This window comes from Tamandua tetradactyla, chromosome 5 (genome assembly GCF_023851605.1).
Source record: "Tamandua tetradactyla isolate mTamTet1 chromosome 5, mTamTet1.pri, whole genome shotgun sequence".
Classification (NCBI taxonomy): Eukaryota; Metazoa; Chordata; class Mammalia; order Pilosa; family Myrmecophagidae; genus Tamandua; species Tamandua tetradactyla.
In genome coordinates, this window is record NC_135331.1 from 76,138,162 (window position 1) to 76,161,631 (window position 23,470).

The following is a 23,470-nucleotide window of genomic DNA, read 5'->3' on the forward strand; positions in this document are numbered from 1 at the left end:
GACCGCTGTAGTTGTTCAGATGTAGCCTCAGTCTCTCTAAGCCCAACTCTGCAATGAAATCATTGCCCTCCCCCCTACATGGGACACTATATCCAGGGGTGAAAGTTTCCCTGGTGATGTGGGAGATAACTCCCAAGGATGAATCCAGACCTGGCACCATGGGACCAACAATTCCATCCTGACCAAATGGGGGAAAATAAGTGTAATTAATAAAGTATCAGCAGCAGAGAGAGTTCAAATAGAGTAGAGGGGCTACTCTGGAGGTTGCTCTTATACAAGCTTTAGGTAGACCTTGCTACCTATCATAACCTGCCAACTTTCAACCTGGACTATTCCGGCCAATCCTAAAGAACACCTAGGGCAATTTATAAGATTCCACAAGGGCTTCAGGAACTAGAGTAACTTTCCAGAAACCTACAACTCCATATAGGTCCCTGGTCCAGATAAATTCTAAAACCTAGCCCACCCTCTCCAGAACATCAGCTAGTTCCATCTCATTTCCCTACCCCATATCAGTGATAGACCTTTCCAATATCAAAAATTTAGAATTGCCATAGCCTGAACAACCCCAGTGAGAGGTATGGAAAGATTAAAGGTGATGGTGGAATTGTACATAGAAGATAGGACTTAATAAATGAATATGAATGCAGAATCATTAAATTGATATCTCTTTTAGTCTCCAGTATTTTAGAGCAGCTAGAAGTAAAAACCTAAAATTGTGAAATTGTAACCTATGTCAACATCTGAAAAATGTTCTATAACTAATTGTGGTGCTGTGCTTTGAAATTTATAGTTTTTTTGTATATATGTAATTGTTCACAAAAAAAGAAGGAAGAAAAAGTCAATTGTGATGATAAAAAAGTATTTAAGCCCTCTAGTCTCCTATATTGCGGAGCACCTAGAAGGAAAAATTTGAGAGGATTGTATAGTAGCCCACGACAAACTCTGGAATCTGTTCTGCAACCACTTGTTGAAAGTGCTTTGAAAACTATTGCTTTTTTATTTCTTTGCTTTGTGTATGTTATACTATACAATAAAAAAAGTTTAAAAACAAACATATCTATTAAAAAAACCTGTATAGACCATTTATATGCTGTCTACAAGAGATTCACTTTAGACCTGAGGACAAAAACAAATTGATAATGGAAGGTTGGAAAAGATATTTTATGCAAACAACAATCAGAAAAGAGTGGGGGTAGCCATACTAATAGCCAACAGATTCGACTTCAAATGCAAAACAATTAAAAGAAACAAAGAAATAGCATATTAACAAAACGAACAATTAATAAAGAAGACATAACAATCATAAATATTTACCCACAAAGCCGGAGTGCTCCCAAAATACATGAGGCACACACTGATAAATTGAAGAAAAAAGTAGACACATCTACAGTATAGTTGGAGACTTCCAGTACACTGGTCTCATTAATGGATAGAACATCTAGACAGAAGATCAATAAGGAAACAGAGTTTTTGAATGATACAATAAATGAGCTAGACTTAACAGATATTTACAGAATATTGCACCCCATAAGCGCAGGATTCACATTTTTCTCAAGTGCTCATGGATCATTCTCTAGGATAAGCCACACGTTGGGTCACAAAGTAAGTCTCAATAAATATAAATTTAAAAAGATGAAATTATACAAAACAATTTCTCAGATCATAACGGAATGAAGTTAGAAATCAATAACAGATAGAAAGCCAGAATATTCACAAATATATGGAGACTAAGCAACATACTCTTAAACCACCAGTGGGTCATGGAGGAAATTACAAGGGAAATTAGTATATATTTCAATGCAAATGAAAATGAAAATATAACATATCAAAACTTGTTGGATGTGGCAAACGTGGTGCTGAGAGGGAAATGTATTGCCCTAAATGCCTATATTAAAAAGAAGAATGAGCAAAAATTGAGGAATTAACTGTTCACCTGGAGGAACTAGAGAAAGAACAGCAAACTAGCCTCAAAGCAAACAGGGAAAAATAACAAACATTACAGCAGAAATAAATGAAATTGAGTACTTGAAAACAATAAAGAGAATAAACAAAATGACAAGTTGGTTCTTTCAGAAAATCAATAAAATTGTTGGACACTTGGCTAGGCTGACAAAAAAAGAGAAAGGATATAAATAAATAAAAACAGAAGTGGAAGAGTGGCCAGAACTACTGACCCCACAGAAATAAAGGAGGTAATGAGAAGAAAATATGAGCAAATATATGCTAATTGTGCCAGTTTGAAAGGATTTATGTACCCTAGAAAAGCCGTGTTTTAAACCTAATCAATCTTTTGGGAGCAACAGTTTCTTCTAATTCTATTCAATACTATAGGCTGGAAACTTGATTAGGTTATCTCCATAGAGATGGGACTCAATCAATTGTGGGTGTTAAACTTAATTAGATGGAGATGTGTTTCCACTCATTCTAGATGAGTCTTGATTAGATTACTGGAATCCTATTAAAGAGACATTTTGGAGAGAGTCCCTGTTTGAGAATGACAGAACAGAGCAGATTCACAATGAAGCAAAGAGCCCAGACCACCAGAGACCTTTGAAGATGAGGAACGAAACACCTCCTGGGGAGCTTCATGAAACAAGAAACTTGGAGAGAAAGCTAGCAGATGTTGCCATGTTCGCCATGTACCCTTCCAGTTGAGAGAGAAACCTGAACTCTTTGGTCTTCTAGAACCAAGGTATCTTTCCATGGATATTTTAGATTGGAAATTTCTATATCCTACCTCTAATCAGGACATTTTCATGGCCTTAGAACTGTAAACTTGTAACTTATTAAATTCCCCTTTTGAAGAGTTGTTCCATTTCTGGTATATTGCATTCTGGCACCTAGCAAACTAGAATACTAATGAGCTAGACAACATCGATGAAATGGACAACTTCCTAGAAAAGCATGAACAATCAAAAAAGGCAGTCTATGCAATGGGAGACAATATTCAGAAACCATATATCAGATAAGGGTTTAATATCCGGAATATATAAAGTGATTCTACAACTCAACAACAAAAAGACAAGCAACCCAATTAGAACATGAGCAAAACATATGGACAGATATTTTCAGAAGAGGAAATACAAATGGCTCAAAAAACATATGCAAAGATGCTCAACCTCACTGAGCATTAAGGAACTGCAAATCAAAACCACAATGAGGTATAATCTTTCACTAACTAGAATGACCATTATTTAAAAAAAAATCCAGAAAACTACCAGTGCTGGAGAGGATGTGGGAAAAGAGTCATACTTATTCACTGTTGATAGGAATGTAGAATTGTGCAACCACTGTGGAAGACAGTTTGGTGTTTCCTCAGGAAACTCAGTATAGAATTGCCATATGATCCAGCAACCCATTACTAGGTATTTATTCAGAGGAACTGAAGACAAGGACACAAACAGACATTTACACACCCACATTTATTCACAATTGCCAAGAGATGGAAATAGCCCTAATGTCCATCAATGGATATGGGACCAAACAAACCGTGGTATATACATACGATAGAGTATTACACAGCTGTAAGCTAGGACAAAGTCATGAAGCATGTGACAATGTGGATGAGCCTCGAGGACATTATGTTGAGTGAAATTAACCTGAAACAAAAGGACAAATATTATATGGTCTCACTAATATCAACTAATATTAGTATGTGAATTTTGAGAGTTAAAAGTTAAGAACATAGGTTATCAAGAGATAGAAAGAGTGTAGAAATGGAATATTTAATGCTGAAGGAGTACAGAATGTTCAAAAAGATTGATTGGAAAAATCAGAAATGGATAGCACAATACTATCTGATGGTAGCAAATACTATATGAACACTGAATAAAGCTGAGTTTGAGAATTGTTGAGAGGGTGGCAGAGGGCATGTATGACATCAGAAGGAAATAGAGAGGATAGGACTGGGATGGTGTAAAAACTAAGGGAAACCTAGAATGAACAATGATGGTGATTAAGTGTACAAATATAGGAATGCTTTTGCATGAGGGAAAGCAAATGAATAGCAACATTGCAGGGTGTTGAAAATGGGATGGTATACAGAAAAAAGTACAATCAATGCAAACTAAGATCTGTAGTTAACAGTAACATTGAAATGTGCTTTTATTATGTGTAACAAAGGCAATATACAAAAAGCTAAATGTCAATAAGAGGGGTATAAATGGGTATTTATGGGGTACATTGTTCACATTTTCCAAAGGATGTGGGTGGTTTAAGGGTACATCAACTGAGGAATGGAAGGGGGAACTGTGGTGTATATGTACAATGGAATATTGAGTGCTACAAGAAGGAATGAAGTTGTGAGGCATGCAATTAGGCAAATGAAACTTGGGGTCAGTATGTTGAATGAAATAAGCCAGAAACAAGAAGACAAATATTGTAATGCCTCACTAGCATGTGCTGACTACAATGTGCAAACTTTGAGATTTGCATTTGAGAGCACAGGTAAAGGCCTATGGTGAAGGTTCCTATTGTAAGCTCTTACAGCAGTCACATCTATTCTGGTCTTGTAATTGTCTTTTATTACACTGATTGGTTTTTAAAACTTCAATTTTTGTGTGAGACCTAATAAAAAGATGTTTATTTGGTTATATTTTTAGTGGTAGACTGTCTAATTTAACTTGTATCGTCAGCTTCTTCATATCCCATATCTTCACAGAGCCTTGAACAGGGAGTGAGATCATGTTGGTTTGTACAGGTTGGTGTGATGCCCAGAGTAATTTGGGCAGAAAGTAAAGAAGCATTTGCAAAGTCCCCTTGAGGGACTGGGAAAAATGTGGAAATATTAAACTTCCCCACTTGGGGAAGACCTGATATTCTTACAAGCATTGGGGCCTGCCAATATGATGGGACAGGCCTTTCATCTTGGGGCTTACCCTTATGAAATTTATTCCTGTAAAGAAGCTAAGCCTTCTCATAATTATGCCTAAGAGTCACCCCTAGAGAACCTCTTTTATTGCTCAGATGTGGCCTCTCTCTCTAAGCCAAATCTGCAAGTGAACTCACTGCCCTTCGCGCTCCATGGGACATGACTCCAAGGATGTAAATCTCCCTGGCAATGTGGGAAATGACCCCCTGGAATAGTTTGGCCCTGGTATCATGGGATTGAGCCAAATCTTATTGACCAAAAGGTGAAGAGAAATGAAGCAGAATAAAGTTTCAGTGGTTGAGAGATTGTAAATAGAATCAAGAGATCATTTCTGAAGTTATTCCTTTTCAGTTTTTGATGTATTGGAGTAGCTCGTGGGAAATACTTGAAACTGTTGAACTGTAATTCAATAGCCTTGACTCTTGAAGATGATTGAATAGCTATAGCGCTTTTAAGGTGCGACCATATGATTGTAAAAACCTTGTGACTGGCACTCCCTTTATCCTATGCATGGATAGAAGAGTAACAAAAAAAAAAAGACAAAATATAAATAAATGATATGGGAAAGGGGGGCATGGTATGTTTTGGGTGTTTTTTTTCATTTTATTTTAACTTTTATTCTTATTTTTTGGAAGTAATGAGAATGTTAAAAAATCAATTGTAATGATGAATGTCTAACTGTGAACCACTGATTATACAATTTAGATGATTATATGATATGTGAATATATAGTATATCTCAATAAAATTGCAGTAATCAAATTATGAGGCAATAAATTCCCATTGTTTAAGGTGAAAAAACAACAGCAAAAACAAAACAGTTGGTTTGAGATGTGCTGCATTTCCACAGTTCTGGTTGAGTATAGTGCATGTATACTATGAAATACAAGTTGTAAATTTTTTTATATGTATTTGCGTATAAAACATATGCAAAGATTTTAATTTTCTTTACTTCACATTATGTAGCATATAAAAAAAACTATTTATAAATAAAGAAACCACAGAAGGAAAAAATGCTCTATACTTAATGACAACTTCTCCAGCCTTTTGAGCAAGGAGCCCCACTATTTTTATTTTGGACTGAGCCCTGAAAATTGTGTAGCTGACCCTGTCTATAAGTATTGAGAAGCTTTCAAGTTTGTGGTGGCAGACTCACATTTTCAAAACTTCTGATTTTAGTTTGAAAGCTCAAATTTTATCATTGGCCACAAATACCACCTGTTATTTTCCTTGAAGTGACAGACTCACTTCATTCTTTTTTGAGAAAATGTCTGACAAACACCCACACTGGAATAACCATAGTTTCATTTAAGCAAAAATAGAATTTCATGATAGAAAAGGGCAAGTTCAGCTCTCAGTAATTGCACAACATGACAGCCAACTTTGGCTGAATGCATTATCTTTTTTGCAGTGCAATATATTAAAAATATGAAAGCTCAACAATTGAGATTTAAAAGAATTCATAAATTTTACTGGTTCATCCAAGAAATTTGTAAGTGAAATTTACCTTTTTTTCCCTGCATGCTCAAAGCAATATATCTACTAGTACAGTTTGTTGCCACTATTTTAATTCATGCCAAGGTTTCAGCAGTTTGCCCTTCCATGGTATTTGCATGATCACCACAAGTGTCTCAATGCAGTGACAATTTCAAATAATTACTTGGTATTGTACGAAAATAATATTGATTTCAGGTCCTCCTGAAAGTGTCCTAAGATCTCCAAACATCCACAGATGACACTTTGAGAATCACTGTACTAGATGATACTACCAGTTATGAGCAAAGGAAAATATTGTACTTTATTTTTTTATTTTTTTTTTCGGGGGGGGGTGCATGGTCCAGGAATCAAACCCAGGTCTCCTGCATTGAATGTGAGCGTTCTACCACTGAACCACCCATGCACCCTATACTTTCTTTTAAATGCAATTTGTGTTTAGAACAAAGAAATTTTGTTGTACTAGTATTTAATAAGAAATGGATACTGGCACCCTCACCTTTGCAAGTCAAATGGTTATGTATAATATAAAATAAGCTAGTTATCCTAAGGGAAGAATGAGATTTCCTCAGTTCAAAGGAGTCATCAGTGGTGCCTTTACTCCCTTGTCCTTTTATATTTTGATTTTATTATCTCAAGTGGATTTGCTGATTCTATTATACATTTTAAGTATACCAATTCCCACAAAAATGGTCAAATGACTCAAATATTTCTACAATATTTGAGAATCAAATATTGACTCAAATATGACTCAAAAATTATCTCAAAGATAATTTTTAAAAAGAAAGCACAAAAGAACAAAAATAAACTGACAGAGCTAGTACTTTTGCTTCTGAAGTGAACACTTCATCAATCACATCATTGTTAAAATCAATTCTAAACTAATCAAATACAACAAGAATTCAGTCAAAAATGTCCAAAAATATGAAAAAGACCATTTGAATCTCATCATCTAACCAAAAGGTCACAGTCACAATTGAGTGTATCACATCTCCAGGATAATAATCCATCTACGACTGGGTGTGCCACACCTCCATGAAACAATCCAATCAAAGTTTAAACCCTAAACAATAGGTCTGGCCCCATGAGATTGGATCAGGATTAAAATATGGCTTTTCTAGGGTATATGATAATTTCAAACCAGAACACCCACCAAGAAAATATAATAATCATAAACTTGTATCACCAAAACCATAGTTGTGAAATATATGAAACAAAAAATAACATTAAGGAGTAATTGATAAAGCCACAAAGTGGTAAATTGTTAACAAACCTCTTTCTGAAACTGAGATATGAAACAGGTGAAAATAATTAAGGCATAGGAGAAATGATCAATAATATTAAAGAGCAAATCCTAATAGGTATGGCAACTTCTAATAAAATCAGTATTCATATTTTTCTACTGAATATTACCAGCATTACCAACTCTTAACATTATAAAAAGAAAAATATAAACAACTTAAACATTCACCAAAAAGGAGCAAGATAAAATGTATACATACAGCCCTCAAAAAGAAAATGCAATTGCATTGTCACAATGCTTTTAACTAAAGAACAAAATGAAAGGTAGTATATGATACCTTTATGTGTGTATTTTAATATGTGTATGTAAAAAGTCACACCTGCATACACATCAAAGAGATGTGTTCTTGAAGGATATATGAAATGCATGCTAACTGTAGAGAGTAGTTACATTTCAGAAAGGGTATCAGAAAAGATTTAAATTTTACATTACATGCATGCTTATTTCTTGAAATGTTTTAAGACAAGAAGGTATTTATATATGACTTGTGTAGCAGAGATGCAGAAAGCAAGGGCAAATATGTAGACAGATCCCTAGATATCTTCAGGCTACTACAACAACAGTAAGCACTGGTGAGAGCATGGTGAAATAGATATTTTCCTAAGCTAAAAGTGTAAATGATACAATAGAAAGAAATTTGTCAGTACTGATGATCCCTGACTATGATTTAAATGTTTCCTAGTCTATGGTTACATGTCAAGTTGTGTTAAATCAAATTTATTGCCTTTACACACAAAATAGGGGATAAAGCTCTAAAACACAAAAAGTTGATGTAAGTAAATAGAGAGCTTGTGTAAACATTAAGATATACAAGTTATATTGCAAATGGACTCTGTGGAGGTAGGATGGGTAAGGGTTCTTCTGAGGAAAAAAAGTGTCTCATTAACCAGAAAATAAAAATCCAAAGAAATTTAGTCTGTAATGCTTTCCTTTCCTACAAAACCCCCATAAGTAAGAACTATTCATTGCTCTCAAGATGTTGAAACAAATTCTAAAAACTAGAATTTTAAATATTATCCTCTGTTAATTAGATGTATATCAATAACTTTCAAGGAATTTGAATGGTTAATTAGGAAGAGATAATTATTAATTGTGGTATCTTTAACATATATTAACTAGGCAAAGGATAAACATCTTTAGTAAGAGTGGCGCAGAATTGTAGGTGCTAGATTCAAAATATTCTAGTGACTAAACACATTTTACTAAAATACACAACATAAAGACGATCATCAAGAGACCTGACACAGTGATCCAGAAAAGAGAAAATCGTAATGTCACTAACAATACTTTCTTGGCCTCAAGCCAGTATTGTCTAATTACAATGTAATTCCCTATGGATTAACTATTTTAGAGTAAGTATCCTGCAGTAGTGTGTGACACAGTGAGCTAGATGTTGGAAAGAGTTAATGGACAGCTGCCCTATTACTGGCAGTCAAGAGCTAGGCAATTAATCAGCCATTATTAGAATAAAATAACTTTTTACAATTGCTTAAATCTGTATTTGAGAACTATCTAGAGAATAATCATAAAGAAAGAAAACATTACGGCATTTTGTAGAAAGGTTTTAAAAATGTGAGAAGTAATTGTTTGCCTCTATATACAGACCAGAAGAACAATTAAGGAAAACAAGCCAGAAAAAAATATAAAAGCAAATAATATTGCATTTCAATATACTGGCATAAGCAAAAGCAATCAACAAAGCCAAAATTTCAAGTCTATTCATGGACTAATTATCAGCATCAGTAAATACAATAAAACAGAATGACAACTAACATGCGGGAAAAAAACACTTAATTTTCTAAATAGAAACCATGTGAATTAAATACTAGTGTATCAGTTAGGAAACAAAACTTATGGGCTTTAAAAATAAATATATGAAAGAAGAAAACCATAAATAATTATTGAAGGAAATGTATTTTACATTATTTACATAATAATGGAGAATAATAGAAACAAAACTAAGTTTCTTTAAAAATAAGAATCAACATAATTTGAAACACAAAGATGATGTGGGGTAGCGAGGAAGGAAGCAACTAAATAGGGCAAAGAAAAGAATTGATTTTAATATAAGAGCATAATAATGGCTTGGCATTACAAAAGTAAAGTGTAACAAGTGCTACAGGTACTATTGTTGATTTAAATTCATTCAAGCTAAGTAGAAGTTAGAGCTTATGATGCAGTAAGTGACAAACACAAATTAAATCTGATATATAAGCAATGGAACAGGTACTGGCACCCCATGAAGATGGCAGAATACACCAGAATGTTAAGATAAATCGATCAAATTTCCTATAGTTTTAAATGCTGAAGTGGTTGGATTTTTTCTTCTCAACATGAGGAAATTTAGACTGATAGGAACAGATATTCACAGATAGAGATATCATCCTTCTCAGCCTGTATTACACTAGGGGAAATCTCTAAGGTAGAGCCAATTCTAATTTTTTTAAATCCCGAGGCAATGAGCCTTAATTATTCCCTATGGATTAACTATTTTAGTGTAAGTATCCTGCAGTAGTGTGTGACACAGTGAGCTAGACGCTGGAAAGAGTTAATGGACAGCTGTCCTATTACCAGTGAAAGAGGAAAGCCTGCTCTGAGTCCCTAAACTTTATTCCACTCATTCCTTATTTCCCGTTTTTTGAAAAATATCAGAGAAACATGGAAGCCATATAGCACAGGCAAATGAATTATTTATGATACAATGTTGCTTTCAAATTTTCAGAAAATAAATAACATATATACTATGATTACAGGCACACAAAGCATATAAATGTGAAAAATGACTGGAATAGAATAAAGAAATTGATAACAAATGGGTTGGATTAGCAGGATTATAGATAAAACATTTTTTTCATTTTATTATTTACAAAACTTCTGGATTGTTACACAATTATTAAAATTTAAAAATTATATTAACATATATTTTATATCTAAGATCATTTAGACTAAAGGAGACCATTTATGTTCATGAAAATAGAGCAGTATGTAAATTGATTTCTCCATCAAGGGCTCACATTTAAAGACACACAAAACTAACAAGGATGTTTTCTAATCCTATGAAAGGAGGAGAATAACACAAATCAGCACCCGCAAATCACTGATGTTTCTATACACTAGTAATGAGCAATCTGTTGGGGAAATTAAGAAAGAAAATCTCATTTACAATAGCAACTAAAAGAATCAAATATCTAGGAATAAATCTAACCATGCATGTGAAGTACTTTTACACAGAAGACTACAAAACCGCTAAAATAAATCAAAGAAGCTCTAACCAAATGAAAGGACACTCTTTGGGTTTTTCATATATGCTCTTTATCATGTTAAGGAAGTTTCTTTCTATTCCCATTTTTCCAAATTTTTTTTTTTTTTAACATGGGCAGGCACTGGTAATCGAACCCGGGTCTCTGGCAGGGCAGAAGAGAACTCCGCCAGTGAGCCACTGTGGCCCGCCCCTAAGTATTTTTATCAAGAAAGAATAGTGGATTTTGTCAAACGCCTTTTCTATGTCAATGACAACGCTTTTTCTATGTCAATGAAGATGATCCTGAGTTTTTCCCTTTTGATTTAATGTAGTGTGTTACATTAATTAGTTTTCTTGTGTTGAGTCACCCTTACATACCTGTGATAAAATCCATATCATCATGATGTGATCATGATGTATAATTCTTTTAAAGGTGCTGTTGGATTTGAGATTTTTTTCTCCAAGCATCTGTGCTTTGTCCAGAATGCATCCCATTGTATGGATTAAGACACACAATGAATGTATGGAGTCACATCTTTATGGAAACAGCTTAATCAAAAGGTCCCACCCAACAATAGGTCTGCCCTCCACAAGACTGGATTAAAAGTACATGGCCTTTCTGGGGGTACATAACGGTTTAAACCCAACACAATTGTGTTCTCATTTTCATTTGTCTCAAGATATTTACTGATATCCCTTACAATATCTTCTCTGACACACTGTTGATTAAGAGCGTGTGTTTTAACTTCCATATATTTGTGGACTTTCCAGTTCTCTGCCTTATTGAATACCAGGCTCATTCTAATGTTCAGAGGACATACTTCGCATAATTTCAATCTCTTTAAATTTATTGAGAATTGTTTTATGACCCAACATGTGGTCTATCCTGGGGAATGATCCATGTAAACTTGAGAAGAATGTATATATTCTGCTGTTCTATATATGTCTATTAGATCTAGTTCATTCATAATGTTATACAAGTTCTTTGTTTCTTATTGATCTTCTGTCTAGATGTACTATCTATTGATAAGAGTAGTGTATTGAAGTCTCTATTACTGTAAATGTGTCTATTTCTCCCTTAAGTTTTGCTAGTTTTTGCTTTCTGTATTTTGGAGCACTATGGTCAAGGGCATAAATATATATGACCACTATTTATTCTTCATGGATTGCCCCTCTTATTAATATATAGTGTTTTTCTTTGTCTTTTATAACAGCTTTTGACTTAGTCTATTTTGTCTGATATTAGTATAGTTACCCCAGCACTTTTTTGGTTACTATTTGCAAGTAATATTTTTTCCTATTCTTTCACTTTCATCCTATTTGAGATCTTGGGTCTCAGGTGAGTCTGCTGTAAACAATATATGGTTGGATCATGCCTTTTTATCCATTCTACTAACATTTGTGTTATTTCTGTAAGGGCAGTACTTCTTCAGCCATTTTGACCTTTGATATTTTTACATATCTTTTTTTTTGTTTGTTTCTCTTTACCTTTGTTACAACCTCCTTTTCTGTATAGTTTGTCTTTTGTGATGTATCTGACTGATCTTTTTCTCATTTTTGTCTCCATATATTTTTAAATGACTTACTTTGTGGTTACCCTGGTGTTTATGTTACCCAGCTGTTAGATTGCAAGCAATCTGAATGTGATATACCAGAACTACAATGGCTTTTAAAAACGAGAGTTTACGAAGTTGCAAGTTTACAATTCTAAGGCAATGGAAATGCCCAAATTAAGGCACTGACAAGAGGTTACCTTAATTCAGGAAGGTCCATGGGTTAGGAGCACCTTTGTCAATTGGGTAGTTAGTTACATGGCTGGCATCTGCCTCTCTAGTGTCTGGGTTGCTTAACATCTCATGGTGACATCTGCTGGGCTTCAAGCATCTCCAAACAGGTTTTCTGAGAACAGGTTTTCTCTGTTCTCCACCTGTCCACGTCTCTGTCAACTCTGCTGTGAAGTTTCTGTTGGCTCTGAGGTCTCTGTTACTTCTCTAGGCTCTGTCATTCCTGGTGTTTCTGTCTGCTCTGTAATTTCTCCAAAATGTTTCCTCTTTCAAAGGATGTTAAAGGATTTCAGTAAGCTAATCAAGACCCACATGAATGGGTAGAGTCACAGCTCCATCTAACCAAAAGTTAATACCCACAATTGGATGTGTCACATCTCTATGGAGATAAGCTAATCGAATAATACCAACCTACAGTACTGAATAAGGATTAAAAGAAACAGTTGTTCCCACAAGGTTGGATGAGGATTAAAATGTGGCTTTTCTGGGTGCATACTTCCATACTAGTATACCAACCTACCTCTATAATCTACTAATTTGGGAAGGTATCAATTTAGCTTCAGTAGCATACACATTCTCTGCTCCCATATCCTTCTGTTTCCCAACTTTATGTTGCATGCTTCCCATTTTACCTTTTCATATTTCATGTCCACTATCAGGAAATATGCTTTTTTCTGGTTCACTTGCATTCTGACTTTTATAGGAATTAAAGCATGGAATTGTATATTGAGAAGACAGTGCTGTTGGGTTTTGCATTTATCCTTTCAGTTAACTTTATTGGAGATCTTCAATTCTTCACACTACTCTAAGACACTCTCTCCTGTCTTTTCTCTTTCAGCCTATAGAACTCCCTTCAGTAATTCATTTAGGTCAGGTCTTTTGTTGATTAACTCTCCATTTCTGTTTATCTCTGAATATTTTACTCTCATTCATTTTTGAAAGACAGTTTTCCTGGATAAAGAATTTTTGACTGATTCTTTCTTGTGCCTGTTTAAATCTGTGTTGCAAACCTCTGGTGTATTTTTAATCTCTACTTTTATGCCTTTCATTCCACATAATTTCTGTTGTTTCTTTTTATACTTTCAAATTCTTCTTTGTGCTCACATATTGCCTTGTTAATATCCTTTAGCTCTATAGCCATATCTTCCTTCATGTCCTTGAACTTATTTAGAAAATTTGTTTGAACTTCCTTGATTAATTGTCCCAAATTCTGTGTCTCCTTTGAAATTTTAATTTGTTCCCTTGATTGAGCCATACCTTCTGGTTCCTTAGTTAGGCTTGTAATTTTTTGCTAATATCTGGGCATCTGATTATCTTGATAAGTTAACAATGAAAAGAACCAGCAATGCTCTTTTCTAGCATTTTATTGTTAATTGGTTTTGTGTTAAAGCTCTTCTTTGATGCTTGATCCAAATTATTCTGGACCTTTAGAGTATCTGTTTAACTGTTCAGATTTTCTCAGCTATTTTTCTTCTGGTTCTTGCCCTGGATATGCAGTACAGTTTTTAAGATTGTACTTAAAAGAGAAAACTTCCTTTCTTCTGTTCTTTCTCTGGGAATCTGTTTTGTTTGTTTTGTGCAGAAAGTTCTCTCCAGATCCTTTGATTTGTTTAAATTCTCTTCCTTACTCAGTGCTCCCTTTTGCTTACACTGTTCAGTTCTCTGACCCATCTTGCTGTACAGCATTTCAGTTCCATCCCCCATTTTTCTGTTTTCTAAAGCTGCCAGAATGCAATATACCAGACATGTACTGGCTTTTACAAAGGGGATTTACTAAGTTACAAGTTATAATTCTAAGTCCATGAAAATGTCCCAATTAAGGCACCAAAAAAAAAGGATACATTCTCAGATAAAAAATTTCTGGTATCCAGGGCTCCTCTGTCACATGGGAAAGTACATGGTGATGTCTGCTGGCGCTTCTCTCCAAAATGCCTCTGTGGGTGCCTTCTTTCTCTCTTACCTTCTCTCAGCTTTGAGCTGTCTCTGAGATGTCTATCCATTAAAGGACCCCAGCAAGTGGGATAAGACCCACCTTGAATGGATGGGGTCACATCTCCATGGAAACAACCAAATCAAAAAGTCTCATCCAACAATAGGTCTACCCCCACAAGACTGGATTAAAATACATAGACTTTTCTATGGTACATAACAGATTCAAACCAGTACACTTTCTTTTTTTCTGTTTTTTTTTTCCCCTTTTAGGGTATCCTACCCCAGGGACGTAGCTGGGATCAATCAAAAAATGTAGGTCAATCTAGAAAAGTCCATTTTGCAATTAGGTGGTCCAGCCATCAGAAATTGGATGGAATGTATGCACCTCTTGCCAACAGCTCTGCCTTGGTCCCTTTCTCTTGCTCCCTGGGGGCCCGTTGGTGTGCAGCATACAACATGTCTCAATAGTTTCTGTCCCACCTTGAGCCTCTGCATGCTTGGCTTCCTGTGCCTGGATATATATGGAGTTCTGATTCACTGCAGTGAATGCCTATATAGTCTGCCTCTGTGGCTGAAGGGACCCAGGCCACACTGGTTCTATGTGGCTCCCAAACTCTGCAAGACCAGGGAAGGGGGAAGCATATGGTCCATCTAATCTGGGAAAGAAATTTCCTACCTCTTCTTGGAGATTTTTTTTTCTTCAGTTCAGCATTTGTGTGGTCTTTCTCCAGCTCTGTCATCCTCCAGAGTTCTAAGCAAGTGGTATTTGTCCTTTTATAATCTGATTCTGAGGGGAGAGTTTTCCAGGTTACATCTTTCATTGCCATGTGGATGACATGACTCCTCAGAATCACTTTAGTCACTCATCCGAATAATAGCATTTTGAGTGCTGAATCATCTTATATGCCCCAAGACACAGTCCCATATTTCATCACCCATCAAATCCTCTTCCTCCAATTTCACACACTTGATGTGTGTGTTAACAGTAATTAAGTAAAATTGAATCTTGACACAGATGTTGGATATCAGAACCCTTCCATTATGCATACTTACCACTGCCAGGATTTACCCAACCAATGTAGTTTGAAGAGCTAATTAAGCATTTATATAATGAGGAGGAAGAGCCAATTGATGTAATACTTAGTCTTTTAAAAATACCGTTTTGTATATGAAGAAGAAGTAGACTTATCTGAATTGTTTGGGTAAGTAGTTTCCTTTATACTTCCCTTTTAAATGTCTAAGAAAGCATCAAAGATTATTCTTTAACAGGCAGAAGCAACACTTCTAATTTAAGATATTAAAGGCGATTGTTTATTTTCTGTGGATGCATCTGAAATTACTGAATGATGCTGGAATTTATTTGCTTGCTAAGGCTTTATGATGATTCATTTATTTATTCATTCAACAACATTTTACTACATGCTTACTTAGACGCCAGGAACCATGCTACATACCAGATGATGGTGAGTGATAACAGAAACAATTCTTGGTTTTATAGAGCTTAGAGTCAAGTCATAACTGCATAGCTAAAAACTGAAGTAAGTAACTTATAAGAAAGAAAAATAGCATGGTTCTATAAGAGTTTAAACAAACACTTTAACCTGGATTGGAGATTGGTGAAGGCTTTCCTGAAAAAATGACATTTAAATTAAAACCTAAACATTGAGTAAGCATTAACTAGGAGATGGAGGGGGGATTGGAAGACACTTTCAGACAAAGTTTTATGTTAAAACACTGTGGCATCAGGAAACTGGCAGAGTCATCTTTAGATACTTATTCTTATCATATGCACATTCAATTGGGGCTGAACATTCATGTGGTAGAGGGCTCCCCTTTATTGCCCCCAGGCTTTTTAAGTAATGTTATAAAACAACAGAGATAACAGGGTAAATAGATTTCACTGTGAGGGAGGAGTCAGATTATTTATTTTCTGCCAGTAGAACAAAAGAGAATTACCTTTCTATAAAGGAATACCTCAGTAATATTCTACTGACTGTTCCTTTGAGGTCTTTTTTAGTTTCCTGGTTGCTGAAACAAATAACATGCAATAGGCTGACATAAACAACAAGAATTTATTGACTCATGGTTTAGAGTGCAGTACCATCAATGTGATGCTTTCCTCCAGAAGACTGTGGTGCTTTGGGGTTCCCTCCAGTGATCCTTGGTCTTTGACATTTCTGCCACATGGCACTGCACAAGACAGCCTCTCCTGGATTCTCTGGGTTCTGTGAACTTCGGACTTTTTCCTGTGGCTTTTTTTCTATGTGTCTGAATTTCATTTTGCCTAGAAAGAACTCCACTAATAGGACTAAGTCCCATCTTGATTCAGTTGGGACACCCCTTAACTGAAGGGGAAACTTTGTTAAAAGATCCTCTTTATAATAGTTCCACACCCACAGGGATCAAGTCCATGTTTTTCTGGAGTACATATCTATGGTTCACCACAGGGTCTCCATTCCTAATAATGGAATTAGTCTGCTGTCAAGATTATAACTCCAAGAAAGATCTCCCACCAGGACGAAGAAAACAGGGAGATTATCTTGGTGATTCCCCAAAAAAAGAAAACACTATATTGTTAGTAAGAGATCATACTGAATCATAGCTAATAAACATTTTAAAAAATATCTTGTCTTAGAATAAATAAGGATGAGGCCATGTGAGTCAATACAATAACAAATTTTTCTCAAGTTTATGCATGAGGGTTAGATTAAGAGATGATGGGCAGCCCGGTGAGGTATCCTAGACCCTTGTATTGGGAACTACTCACACAAGGGATCACATTACTAGCCTTTCACTCAGAAAGTGACAGAATGATATTTCCTTGCTGCCTACTGAATTTATTTTGCTTTCCTAATGTAGCATCTCTCAGTATGTGGTTTAACATTTGTTTATGCTCATGGAGCCAACTATGCATTGTTACATAAAGGGATCTGAGGTCTACTAAAAATAAGAAGCAGAGAAGAATTGTGGGAATATGGTGGAGTAAAAAGCTCCAGGAATCAATCCCTCCACCTGAACAACTATTAATCAGGGAACAACTCTTCGATCAACTATTACAAAATTTTGAGTCCAGTACAACACTTTATGGCATCCAGGAAAGACAGAAAGAAGAAGCTGGCAAATAGCAGTAAACACCAGCAAATTGCTTTCTTCATGAAGCAGTTACTTCATCCATACCCTAGTCTCATGGCAGGTATAGCTTTCTGGTGTGGGACATTCAAATCTAGTTCCACAAGTGTGAAGGGCAGGTTAGGGCGTGAGCCAAACCTTGATCATTGCTTTTGATTAGCTACTTTGGCTCATTGGGGCCCAATAAAGAGTGTCCTTGTTTCAACCTGCCCCAAACAAAGTCAACAGAGAAGAATTAAAGATGGTACATACCCTAAGAGCTGCAGAAGAGAGTTGAAGGATTGCATTTCTTGGGAAGAGGCCAAGTCAAGGAAGTACAGTTTTGAGGAGCTATGGAAGAAGACCTCAGCAACTCCTGGCCCTTCCCACCTGTCTTCCAGGGAAATCTGGAGCCAAACTAGTGCTTCCTTTATAGGTCTTTGTCCTAATTCCAGTGGGGAAAGACTGACTTGGGAAACTCTCTGGCAAGAGTTCATTCCTAGAATTTATCCTCTGGGCAAAACCAGCTTGAGATAGTGAAAGTACTATAAGAAACAATTGAGGCACTTGATCTTGGGCAAAGGCTTACTCCTTTAAAACCTTCAGGGAAACACCCTGGAAAGGAAGTTGTGTTTTCTGTACATAGGGGACTGCCAAGGCAATTAACAAGTGCAATCCAAAGACAAAAACCAGATCCACAAATGACAGAGGTCACTGGCCTTCCTGACAGAAGGACTGAACACAGACTGAGAGGACCAGCTAATGCAGAGCTAATTTGCAAAGATGGTGAAAAGGTTTTTTTGCGTGTTGCTGTTTAGGCTTGCTTGGTATTGCTTGCTCCTGACACTCAAGAAAATCTCCGTTGTATCACCAGCTTGTTCAAAACTTAAGAAACAGACATCTTAAGGAATAAATCCCAGAGTCGACATTTAAAAATGTAAAGATGTACAGTGTGCAGCAAAAGATTACAAAAGAAAGAAACAGGAAATGATGGCCCATCCAAAGGAAGAGGATAAAAATCTAGGAAACATCAATGAAGACCAGATTGTGGATGTACTGGAAAAATATTTTTTAAATGATCTTCAGTATGCTCAAGGAGATGAAGGAAAATACAGAGACAAAATAAAAGTACCAGAAAAACAAGGAATGGATAATATGAGAATCTGAACGAAGACACAGAAATTTTAAAATGGAACCAAACAGAATTCCTGGAGTTGAAGACCACAATAACTGTAATAAAAAATTCCTAGGAGGGTTTCAACAGAAGATTGGAGTGAGCAGAGGAAGAAATTAGCAAACTCAAACACACACACACACACACACACAGAAATCAGTTAGCCTGAGGAGCAGAAATAAAAAATTAAAAAGTAAGCCTGGTAGACCTCAGGGACACCATCACTCATGCCAATATGCACATTCTAGGGGCCCAATAAAAAGAAACAAAGAAAAGGACAGAAGGAATATTCAAAGAAATAATTACAAAAAACTTCCCAAAACTTAACAAAAGACATGGATATGCATAGCCAAGATGCACAAGAACACGAGAGGATCAACTTGAAGAAAAATATGTACCATTATAACATCACATACTAATTAAACTTTTGAATACAAGGGACAATGAGAGAGCTCTGAAAGCTGCAAGAGAAAAGCAACATTATATACAAAGGATTACCAGTTAGAGTTAGTGCCTATTTCTCACCAGAAACTATGGAGGCAAGAGGGCAGTGGGTTGAAATAATTAATGTGTTGAAATAAAACAATTGCCAACCAAGTATTTGATATCCAGTGAGATTTTCTTTATAAATGAAGGAGAGAGTAAGACATCCCCAGGTAAACAAAAGATGAAGGAGTTTATCCCACTGCACCTGCCCTACAAGCAATGATAAAGGGAGTTCTTTAGGCTGAAAGGACAGTGGTTCAAGCAGCATAAAAAATAAAGACCTCTGGTAAAGATAACCATTTAAGTAAATACAAATGTGAGTATCATTATATTGCATTTTTTGGTATTTACCTTCACCTCTTACTTCTTACAGGTGTTAAAATAGAAATGCATGAAAAGCAATAATAAATTTATGTTTTTTTAAACAAACAATTTACAAAGTCATAATTTGCAACAAGTACAAAAATATGAGTACAGGAGAAGGTTATGTATATGCTATTGAAGTCAAGTTGGCATGAATTCAGATATGACTATTATTTATTTAGGATGTTAAATTTTAACCCCATCAAAACCATAAGGAAAATAAAAAATAATACATTTAGAAATGAGAAATGATTCAATATGATAAAATAAATAAATCAGATAGATATGAAAATAGGCATTTATGAAAGAATCAAGGGCAACAATGTATGACATGCAAAGACTAATTAGCAAAATGGTAGAAGAAAGTCTTGCATTATCAGTAGTGACTACAAAAGTAAATGAAGTAAACTCTCCCATAAAAAGGCAGAGATTCACAGAATGGACAAAAAAGCAGGAGCCAAATGCAAAAGACTCACCTTAAATTCAAATATATATGTAGGGTAAAAGTGAACGGATGGAAAAAAGAATACCATGCATGTAGTAACCAAAACAGAGCTGGGGTAGTTATACTAATATCAGATAAAATACATTTTAAGTCAAAACCTGTTATAAGAGACAATGACAATTATTATATATAGGTAAAGGAGAAAATTCAAAAAGTCGTAACAATTATATAATGCAACTAAAAACGGAGCTCCAAATATATGAAGCAAATACTGATATATTTGAAGGAGAAATAGATGAATATACATTAACAGTAGGAACATTTAATATACCAGTCTTTCAATAATGGTTAGAAAATCTAGAAGTTCAGTAACGAAACAGAAGACTTAAATGATACTCTAAACCAACTAGACCTAACAGACATATATAGGTCATGTCACTCATCAACAGCAAATACACATCCTTCTCAATCTCATATGGATCATTTTCAAGTATAGAACATATCTTAGGCCACTGTGTCAGCTTGGCCAGGCAATGGTGCCCAATTTTCTGCACAGACAAGCACTGGCCTAACCATCACTGCAAGGATATTTTGTGGCTGCATAAAAAATCAGAAAGCTGGTTTATTAAATTATCAGTCAGTTGATTACAGCTGTGACTGGTTATATCTACAATCAACTAAGCATAAATTTTCCACAAATGAAATAATCTAAGAGCTGGATTTTATCCAATTGATTGGAGACTTTGAAGGGAGAAGAGAAAATTTTTAGTTTCTTCAGCCAGTGAATCACTGCTGTGGAGTTCAAGACACTTCATCAGAGTTGCCAGCCATGCAGCTTGCCCTATGGATTTGGAATCTTGCATTCCCTTGGTTGTGTGAAACAAGTTTATATATCTTAAAATTTACAGGTATCTCCTGTTGGTTCTGTTTCTCTAGAGAACCCTGACTAAAACAGCTTGGTACTGCAAGTAGTTCTTGAGAAACAAAATCTTAAAAATGGGCTTTTATAATTGGTTTTCTATATTGATTAGACTCAAAGGAATTAATGACTTTGCTTCCAATAATCAAGATGGTACTGACAGTCCATGGCATGAGTTATGGATATAGAAATGCAAAATATCACCATCTGATTCTGCTAATTATATGCTTATAGGATGCAAGGCTCTGGGTGAAGGTCTTCTGACACTTTAATGGAGTTTTGTGGAGTTAAGAGGTATAATGATGCTGGTTGGCTCTTCTTAGATATGCTGGATACATTTATGATCAAATCAGATGAGCTGAGGGCCTCAAAGTTGCAACTTAAATGCTGTATGAAAGATGTAAAACTTTCTGTGTGTGCCCTGAAAGAAGATCTTGTTTGCTGTGGTCAGAGAACTTGAGATTTCTGAAAACAAGACTCAGATTGTTGGGTGAGTAGCAGATTTACAATGCAAAATAAATTCTCAACCTTGCAGGGTGTCTGCTGTTAAAGTAAGGGCTTTAATTAGAAAAAAAGGGATCTTGAAACCTGGAATGGGGACATTTGGGTTGAGAATAATGATAGTGGGAATGTGGAAACCCTGGATTCTGCTGAATTTTTGCTACATAGAAACAATGGTCTGTCCTGAGGAAAGAGCTTCCCTCCAGCCTGCTTTGAGGAGACAGCTACTGGGCCTCAAGTCCATCCAGAGGTGTCTGCCATCATACTTCCACCTAAAGAAACTAATCCTTCAGTGCCTGCTAAATCTGTAACAACCTCCCCAGGGGAAATAGCCCTTACTCCTCTGTCTGGAGAGACTAATCCTGTTTCACCAGATGAAACTGCAAAGGAATATACTGAGGTAGTTGGATTGAAAGACACTTCTATTTCTTTTCATGACCTACCCCCACCAGGACAGCATGAGTTTTCTAATTTATATACACAGAATTTCAGGGAAATACGTGCGGTAATGGATATAAAGTCTGTGGAATAATGGTGGCAGGAATATAAAGATAGATCAGGCTTACTTTATTAATATGGGCCCACTAAGTAAAGATTCTTCAATCAATTTGTAACTTGAGGGGTTAGAAAGGGCTTTAACAATTGTTTGGATGGTTGGCTGAAACATGGATCAAAAGGTGGCTGACATTACCTGAGGTCAAAATACCCAAACTATCCTGGTATAATGCAGATGAGGGGATCAAGAGGTTTAGAGAGATTGTAACATTAGAGTGGATTTATCATGGTAGACCTACTCACACGGCCCAGGAATGTCCTGAGAACATACCTTTTACCCAAATTTTTATGAATAAATGTGTGAAACTAGCTCCATTGTCCCGGAAGAGTTCTGTACTTACCCTTTTCTGTAGGTCAGATATTACTGTGGAAAATACTGTCACTGAGCTGGAACCCTTAAACAAAATGGAGATGATTGGATCCCAGTTGGCAGAAGCCCTGTGGCAACAGTGAATCACCATTCACAAGGTGGGCATGGCCACTATAATGAAGATCAGACTCAAAGCAGGAGTCAAAATAATCTGACTGACAGATGCTTGTGGCATTGGCTAGTAGATCATGGGGTAACTGGAAGTAAAATCTACCAAGTCTTGTTTGAGCTGTATAAGCAGAAGAGTTCTAGGTCAAGTGAACACAAGTCAAATATGAATTACAAAAACAAAGAGTCATGGTCCCTTAATTAATTCCCAGACTTGAGGCAGTTTACAGAGCTAGAGCCCCTTGAATGAGGGGAGGGCTGAGTACCCTTGGGGAAGGACACTATTACACTTCCAAAAATAGACACTGTTAACCTTCCTCTTCCCAAGGAGAGGTAAGTCCTTTTACCAAAGCTACCGTATACTGTGGAGAGGGAAATTATCATATTTGGGGGATTAATGGACACTGGCTCAGATGTGACACTAATTCCAGGAAACCCAAAACATCAGTCTGGTCCATAAGTCAGAGAAGGGGCTAATGGTTGTCAGGTGACCAACGGAGTTTTAGCTCAGGTCAGTCCTCCATGGGTCTAGTGGATCCCTGGACCTATTCTGTGGTTATTTCCCAAGTACAAAGAATGCATAATTGGAATTGACAAACTCAGAAACTGGAAAAATTTCCACGTTGGTTCTCTGGCTCATGGAGTAAGGTTTATTATGGTAAAAAAGATCAAGTGGGAATCACAGAATTGCCCCTACCTAGCAAAATAGTAAATCAGAAGCATACCGTATACCTTGAGGGATTGTAGAGATTAGTGCTACTCTTAAGGACTTGAAGGATGCAGAGGTGGTGATTCACACCATATTCCACTCTCTT